The sequence below is a fragment of the Danio aesculapii genome, chromosome 10, assembly GCF_903798145.1.
Source record: "Danio aesculapii chromosome 10, fDanAes4.1, whole genome shotgun sequence".
Taxonomy (NCBI): Eukaryota; Metazoa; Chordata; class Actinopteri; order Cypriniformes; family Danionidae; genus Danio; species Danio aesculapii.
Window position 1 is genome coordinate 40,615,748 of NC_079444.1, and position 9,360 is coordinate 40,625,107.

Sequence of the window (9,360 nt, forward strand, 5' to 3'; positions counted from 1 at the left end):
AAGCATGAAAAGTTTTCCCCATTAGACATTGATAGCACATGTCAAAGTTTGGCACATTTTTAAGATGAAAAATGCAGTATTTTACAAATGCTTGAAATTTGAGAGTGCCCTTAAAATAAGAGGTTGGTATAAAATAAATAAAAAACATTTTTTGAAAATTCATGAACTCAGTATTCTTGGTTTTTTGCATAAGGGTATTTGGGGTCCAGTAATTAAGATCTCCATTTTATCCGAATTTAGTAATAAGAACCTTTTAGTCATTCAATTTTAAATATAGATATACAGTCTGTTAATTTGTGAATTCGTACAAATTAATCAGTTGATAGGTGATATGGAGTGTGTATCAAGCTTATCAAGGAGAATGTTATGGTCAACAGGATCAAATGCAGCACTGAGGTCCAATAACACTAAGAAATGAAAATGAAACCATCGGATAAGAGCAGGTCATTTAAAACTCTTGAGAGCTGTTTCTGTGATTTGCAATGATCTAATTCCAGATGGAAATTCTCACAGATATGTTTCTCTGTAGAAATGAACATAATTGAATAGACGTCTTTTTCTAGTTTGAAACTGGACTTTAATTTTCTGTTTTTGGGATCAAGCTGTGTTTTTTATTTTTTATAAAGAAGCTCAATAGCAGCTAATTTAAAAGTTTGTAGGCACATATGCTAAGAGTAAGGATAAATTCAAAACGTTAAAAACAGCATCTGCAACTTCTGGGAACAATTGTTTTGTTCTAAACCGGGGGGTCCAAACTTGGTCCTGGAAGGCCGGTGTCTGCATAGTTAGCTCCAACTTCCTTCAACACACCAGCCTGGAAGTTTGTATACCCAGAAACAGCTTGATTAGCTGGTCCAGGTGTGTTAAGGGGTTGGGGTAAAAAATGCAGGAACAGGCCCTCCAGGACAGAGTTTGGATACCCTGTTCTAAACACAAGGATTGAATAAAATGCTTGTGTGTTTAAAAGCAGAGGCTCAGTTCTTATTTTGACATGTTATATTTGAGGGTCATCAAACAGGTGAAAAACAAATGTTGCAGATGGTGGTCACATTAAAAACCATTGCAAGAAAAATTTAAAGGGTGGATTGGGAAGACAAGCTTCTTTTTTATTTTTTTACGTCAGAGTGGGGGTAGATGGGTCGGTCAGTCTGATCCAGACAATGTATAAAGGAAAGGACAGAAAGGAGAGCAAGACAAACAGGAGGAGACTCATCATGGCTTATGAGACAGAGGATCAGGAGATTCAATACTGCTTCCTGACATCAACTCATCATGCGTCAAGGAAAACACTCCAATTATGGATATAATATGCTTTACATTTTTGTCTCATTGCTGTCAGCATGGACTGTGTTTCTGAACCTGCTGGTGATCATCTCCATCTCTCACTTCAAGAAGCTTCACACTCCAACCAACATGATTATTTGTCTCTGGCTGTAACTGATCTGCTTATTGGCCTTATTGTGATGCCTGGGAGGCCAGTAAACTGATTGAAGTGTTGTATTTTGGAGACACTCTCTGTGGATTCACTTTAATCTTAATTTGGGTGATTCCCTCAGCATCTCTAAGTAATTTAGTTTTAATTGCTGTTGATCGTTATGTGGCTGTGTGTCACCCTTTACAGTACCCACAGAAAAACCATGGCTAACACTCTAATGAGTATCGGTCTGAGTGGGTTTACTATTCAGCTTATAACACTGCCCTACTAATTGATAATGGATATTTGACACTTCAAACAGAACAGATGTATGTTATGGAGAGTGTTCAGTCATCATGAGTTTTAGTTGGACGTCACTGTGTTCAGTTGTTTTATTTTTCCTTGCACTCTGATCATCACTTTATATCTGAGGATTTCTATGTAGTTCATCAGCAAGTGAAGGTTATAAACTCTCTGATGAAGGGTGGTAAATGTGTAACGGAGGGTTCAGTGAAGAGGAAATCTGAGAGTAAAGCTGCTCTGACTTTAGGAATCATTGTGTCAGTTTATCTGCTTTGCTGGATTCCTTACTATATCTGTTCTCTAACTGTAAACCTTCCACAGCTATAAGCGTTTTGTCATGGGTTGTGTATGCTAACTCAGGTCTGAATCCTCTGGTTTACAGGTACACTATATTTTACCCCTGGTTTAAAAGACCGTTAAACTCATCTTAACTCTGAAAATATTTCATCTTGCATCCTCTCTGGTCAATATTTTTACACATGATTAACTGTTATTAAACTGGTAAAGCTAATGGTAGATATATCTGTGATACTATTAAAACATTAATTGAATCAATTACATATAAAACAGAAGATCACTTATGAAAAATCAAACAAAATTGGTTGTGATAACATTGTTCCTTTCGTTTCTAACATCTACGTTCATGCACTGTGTTCATGCAGGACATTAAAGATGTTTAAGGTAAAAATGTTCAGATAACACTAGTGAATCAATGATGTATCAGGTTATTTTTTATTAAGCAACCTTCTTTTTTCCAATCCACAGGTCACACATGAAAGCTGAACTCATGGGGCATGGGGAACTCACTATCTGAGGTAGTTGCATCACTTCAGTGCTGTATGGACGCTTTTACATATTTCACACCTTTAATGAACGGTTCAGCAGAGGATCATATATTAGCAATAGCAGAAACAGATGAAACACATATCTAAACAGTTATAATTGGTCCTCAGAGTTGTTATATCATTGATGTTTTCACTGATCAGTAAGAATAAACAAAGACAGACCAACCCATGTGACTGCCTGGAGAGAGGCCTACTGTACCAACACTGCCATTTTACAAGCCTACAGTACAGCATTATTACAAATGATATCTATTTATTAATGTAAGAGTAATACTTAAAATAAAACAAATGTCTTTTTGACAGAAAACATATCCATCTGATCAAGAGTGGCAGCAAATAAGCCAATCACTAATTCAGAAAAATCTTGGATTTGTTATCTGAAAACCTTCCCTAGATTTTTCCAAGAAATACAAGACATAATTTGGCTTGACGGATGTATGTAGTTAAGGGAATATTTCACCCATAAATCACATTTGCCCATATTTTCATAAGCTTCCAATACCACAGAACACACAAAGAAATCCTGAAGACTTTCTTCATGCAGAGATTCAAAGTGTGAAGCAGCACAACAATATACATGCTATCAATTCCATGCTCTGTTTTGGATAAGAGAGCATTTTATGTTTCATGAGCAGTTGTAAAAACTCATGAGAGATCATGTGACTGAAGCCCAAGAATTTATTTTGACGTATTTAACTATTCTTGAACCACTATAAACATTAAGTAACGTTTTGTTGTCCTTTGGTGTGACACCCCTATCTATTAAAAATGTCCCACAAGATAAACAATTCTTTCATTTACCTTCGGCTTCACTGATTATCAGGAGTCACACAGTGGAATGAACCGCCAACTAAGGCTGCATGATTAATCGGAAAAAAAAACGATCTCGATTCGACCCTCGATCTTAATTCAGCTTTTCTACGATTCAGCCAATTATATTTTCAAGGTCAGGAGAGAAGCTTAATGGCAATCGCACAAAGTCTTCACAGCAACATTCACACCTTCACATGGTGTTAAAAGTGTCACATACTGTTTATATAAGGTATAATTCACCCAAAAATGTCATTTCTGTTTCATGTAATGATGTATTCACAGCCGCGAAATCACACGCGAGCTGACGCACTCTGATTACTACAGAGAACGCGCGCATGCACACAAATGAGCCTACTTTAGTGAGCAGAACCTGCATAGGCTGTGAATAACAGGTAATGAAGTTGTAAATAACGTTCAGTTTGTTGCCAGAGCGATCGTTGAGGGCCTGCAGGAGCTTTGATTTGCATGTATGTGTTTATTCTCACTGTGACCGCAGCCATGAGCGCACTGAAGTGAAAGTGAAACCTGTGCACACATCATTTAAATGATCATATCGCATTTTAGAGATTACGACAAGCATTTCATATGTTTTTTATTTCATAGCGAAGACAGTGTTGCGCATGAAAAAATGTTTACTGTGTCAGTATAACAACCCTAGCCTTTATATAATGGAAATATAATGGTCTAATAATGTTGTCAATGACAGATGACAAGCACATGTCTTAAACATAATAAATCAACTTTATAATTATGAATAGTTAATTCTGATGTCATCACTTTACTGTGAATTACCACAACAGGATATTGAAAGTCTGTTCAAGTCCTCCATAACGACTAAACAAATGTAGCATTTAAGCAACAGTAGACCTAAACATAGGCCTAATATTATTATTGTTGTTATGTTTGAGAATTAACAATAATAATAGGCTAATCATATTAACCTTTATTTTACATTTACAGAATCGTGAGAAAATTGTGATCTTGATTTTAAGCAAAAAAAATAAAATAAATAAATAAATCGTGATTCACATTTTTGCCAGAATCGTGCAGCCCTACAACCAACTTATCTAGCATATGTTTTACACAGGGGATGCCCTTCCAGCCACAACCCAGTACTGGTAAACACATACACTTTCACATTAAACACACACTTATACACTACAGGCAATTTACAGTGGGTGACACTTTAAAAGGAGCATTACCACCATGATTTGTTGCTGCACTAAAGGAGTAAGAACATGTTTTTAGGTATAACCACAGTTTGACGGAATGCGAACGGACAGAAATAGCCTATACAGCTGTAAATACTCTGCTACTTGTAAATGAACATGAAACACTAAAACAAAGCATTATAATTCCTTCAGTAATAAATTAAAAAACTTGTTAACAAGCTTCTTATTCATTTTTATAAGTAAAATAAAAGAAATAAAAGACAACTAAAAATGAAAGTACAAACATACATACAAATAAGTAGGCCAAAATAAATAAATAAAGCAGTGTTTCAGCCAAACTATAGAGCCAGTCTGATCTCACGAGGAAACGTAAGTATTTTATGTTTTGTCAGTTTAGTGGCTAATTCGTACGAGTTCAGTCGTATGAAAATGAACGATTATAAAAAAGGAGGCGTGGCACCTACCCACCCCTAACCCACCGTCATAGGGGGATGAGCAAATCGTACTAAATTGTACGAATTAGATTGTACGAATTCATACGAATTAGCCACTAAATCAAAGTTACTAATTGTCGTGAGATTGTGTTGGATGTACAGTGTTTGTGACTTAAAGTGATAGGACTAAGACAGTCAATAAATAAGCTTTTTCATTTACAGTTTCCATTTACATTGCTGATTATATTTTACTATCTCATTTAATGTCTCAATTATTGTACATAAATATAAACGAATAATTAAATAGGCCTAAATAACTATTTATTTTAAGACATTAACAGCAAACACTGAGAAAACGGTTCGGTGCTATTTTTCTATGGGCCTACCATAATTAAAAGAAAGCTGCACAGTGGGCTATATATTATTTAGATTTTAGCCTATATTAATTCATTTCTTCTGTCTCTGAGACAATATTGACCTTTTTTTAGGCTACTATAATATATGATAATTTAGTTTTTACGTATAGTATTGCATTAATTTGCATAGATGCTTTATGTAATTGAACATCACACCACATAAGGCACACATACAGTACCGTCCAATCTAGTATTGCGGAAAAGCAAAGCTGAAAATCTATGGGTAAATCACCACCCAGTGGTCAAAACCTGCTGGCACACTACTACCGCTGCGGTGAAGTGGTGAAATATTGAAGTGGTGACATCTGTAGGACATCCAATTCACCAATAGCACATGTGTTTGGACTGTGGGGGAAACCCACGCCAACACGGGGAGAACATGCAAACTCCTCACAGAAATGCCAACTGACCCAGCCGAGACTTAAACAAGCGACCTTCTTGCTGTGAGGCAACATTGCTAACCACTAAGTAGTGATGGGTCATTCTTGAACAGTTCTTTCATTTTGAACAAATTCTTTGCATGACTCGAGAATGAGGAGTCCTCTCGGTTGAGGAGAAGATTAGTTCATTTTAAGTCTTCTATCGGTTTGAGTCGTTCGTTCATCATGTGAAAGACAAAAGTTAATCATATGCAGCCAGAGCCGGAAAAAGATTTGATCCGTTCATCACTCAAGTCCTTGATTTAAGTCATTCGTTCATCATGTGAAAGACAGAAGCCAATCATATGCATTTAGAGCCAAAAAAAGATTTGATCCTTTCATCGATCGAGTCCTCTGAGTCATTCGTTCATCACGTGAAAGACAGAAGCCAATCATATGCAGCCAGAGCCGGAAAAAGATTAGATTCGTTCATTTCCCGAGTCCTCGGTTTGAGTCATCTCTCTTTTCATGCTGTCACGAGATAAAAGAACGACTCAAAAACCAGACTCAAAAGGGTGAACTAATCATGCTCCTTTCGGCTCAGACTGTGTGCATTGGTTAAGCTTATATGGAACTGTCTGTGACGTGAACGAACCACTGAAATTTGAAGACCTGTCAGAAGAGCTGAGCTGACATAATCATAGACAAAATACCAGGTAAACAATAAATGATTTATTTTCTCTTTCTTATAGTATTCTAGTTATGGTGTTTTGTGTAGTTGTAGATGAGTTTGGAAGAAACTCATAACATTTCAATTATTTTGCCAAACTGACTCAATAGATTCATTATCTCAATGAACGAGACTCAAAGGTCCGAGTCAGTAAAATGATCCGAACTTCCCATCACTACCACTGAGCCACCATGCCACCCTCAAGATAAGCAGATAATGTAGAATTAAAAACATTTATAATTTCATATATAAAAAAATACCACTATGAGGATAAGTGTCCAAAAATGTATAGAAATCATTTTTACTCTATTTGTAAAATTCTAAGAGTTGGTTTTCTCCATTTTTGTTGTCACACCATAGGAGATTTTTACAGTACTGCTCAGTTAAATAAAAATAAAAAGTCAAAGAGTTGATTAAGTAAGTTACGCCTTGTTATTTGTCTTAATTTTATAAAAAATTTTCTTCAAATAGGGTGTTTTACAATGGATGTCGCTCCAGGATAGAAAAACACGTATCGTTTCTTATGTTTAATGATTATTAATAAAAAAATATTTAAGAGCCTAGATTATATGACCACCTTATGCTAGTCCTTATGCCATGATTTTCAAAATAGTATCACGGATGTTTTCACATGACTAGCATTCCATCGCTACTGTGATTACACTGCAAAATGGATCAGCGACAGGGGGTTTCACACTGCATGACTTTACAATAGGAAGAATCGCCGACAACTTCGTCCGAACACACTTCATAACCAAACACACATGAGAAGGGACATGAAAACAACGCAAGGTCACATGGTATATCTTTTTGTTATTGACTAAATAATGAGAAAGATGCCTTTGGGGGAAAATGCACTTATTTTGCTCACCTGGGTTTTGAATGGAATTAGCAATTTCTCTCAAACCTATTTCTTTGTCGACCCGGTTGTGGTATTGCTCAGATGACACATCAAACAGACACAAGTGTTCCTGCCAAATTTACACTAGTTTTTCCTTCATTTCTTAGGTCCAGATAGACTGAAAGTGAGCGTTTTTATCTTCTCCCCCATTCTCCCGCTGCCCTGCAGATACCCACACTAGTGGATGCTGCTCTCTCGTTGGCTGTAGGTAATCGCCGATGTTATTTTCAATCAGAACACATTTCACATGGCATGATTTGAATCGCAGGCAGCTCCAGATATTTAGCATGCTAAATATCTCATGGGTGGTCGGTGACTCATCTTTTCAATAGTTTACACTGTGTGATTGTTACTCACGTGAATGAGCACCGACAGCAATTTCTCAAAACCTGTCGGCGAGTTAAAATCGGGGCTAAAATAATGCAGTCTGAACGCGGCAATAGTACCATCCCACTTCAGAATAAAACTGGAATAATGTGTGTGTCAGTGCTTTTCTGTATGCCAAATGATTAATTTCCTCAGGATCTACCCAGCGAGGTCAGAGGTCATTGAGACCTCTTGGGTGGACCAGGACTCTTGAAGAAATGAAAACAACTGTTCTAAAGTGATATTTTTAAGTGTTAAATCTCATATTTTCATCCGCTTTCCAGGCCGCCGCTTTTCCATAGTTCGGGACTTGTATAGCTGCGCATCGATGGATTACTCTTCAGTGTTTGGACTCTCAGCAGTGAATATTAAAACAGACTGAACTGAACTACTCTAAACTGAACTGAACTAAACTCTGAAAACTGGACTGACACGTTTCAATTCACTTTAATCTTCTATGTGAAGCTGCTTTGGCACAATCTACATTGTAAAAGCGTTATACAAATAAAGGTGAATTGAATTAAATATGTTATAACTTCTTTATTCTCCATGGATGTACTGTTTAAGTTAGACCAAGAGTGACCACTTAAACATCTGTTTATTACCAGACAAGATCTGGATAAGTACATGGTGATCTAACAAGTTACAGGTTCGGGCGGGGGTAAGACAGAAATATGGATGGTCAAGTTTGAGCACTGATGTAACAGTGATTAATCCTGTATGTCACTGATGAAACTTGGGCATTACAAACTAGATAAACTAGAACACACTGTTTCGGCGTCTCTCACTCTGCAGAAACCTACGTGCTTTGTGATGTCTGAACTTCTTTGCAAAAGAATAAACCTTTAAAAGACACTTTGGGTAAGACTTTGCCTTCTTTACCACTGAGATAGCCTCCTTAAAGAAAATTGCCACAACATTGTGTTTTGTGATTGTGGGCACAGCGTGTTGAAGCTGGCTTCTGCTCATGAAACTGCAAACTCTTCAGTAAACCTTTTTTTTTACTGAATCTCAGATTGCTCATTTTTGGGTTCAACTGTAAATTTCCCCTTACAGCGTTTACTGTCAACTATCCATAAATAAATCACCCTGACGAAAACGTTTCACATAATCATTTTACTTGATTTAACAACTTTACAATTTTAATTATTTACAGAGTGCAACAAATCCCTAACATCTTATCAATAAATATCATCAAATCATCAAAGATCATGATTAAAGTGCTTTTTGTTGTGTATAATGTCTCCTATTACTATACAAGTAACAAAATCACACATTTAAATGCATAAGTCAAAACTGATTCATTTAGTCTGAGTGTACTGTTCAATTAAAACTACACTTCATAAATTATATAGAACATATACATGTTCCTTCATGAAAGATTCGCAAGATTACACGTTATTGTTTCTTATAAGTGCTTCACAGGTACATTCAAATATTTAATAACAGCTTAATACTACAGGAATCATTTCCTAAAAGAGATTATTCACCCAAATTGAAAGTTCACACCATTTACTGACCCTGAGTGATTCCCAAATCGTTAGGAATTTCTTTTTTTTTCCTTTCTCTTTGATAACTTTAGAAACAGGTAACTTTTGACATCCATA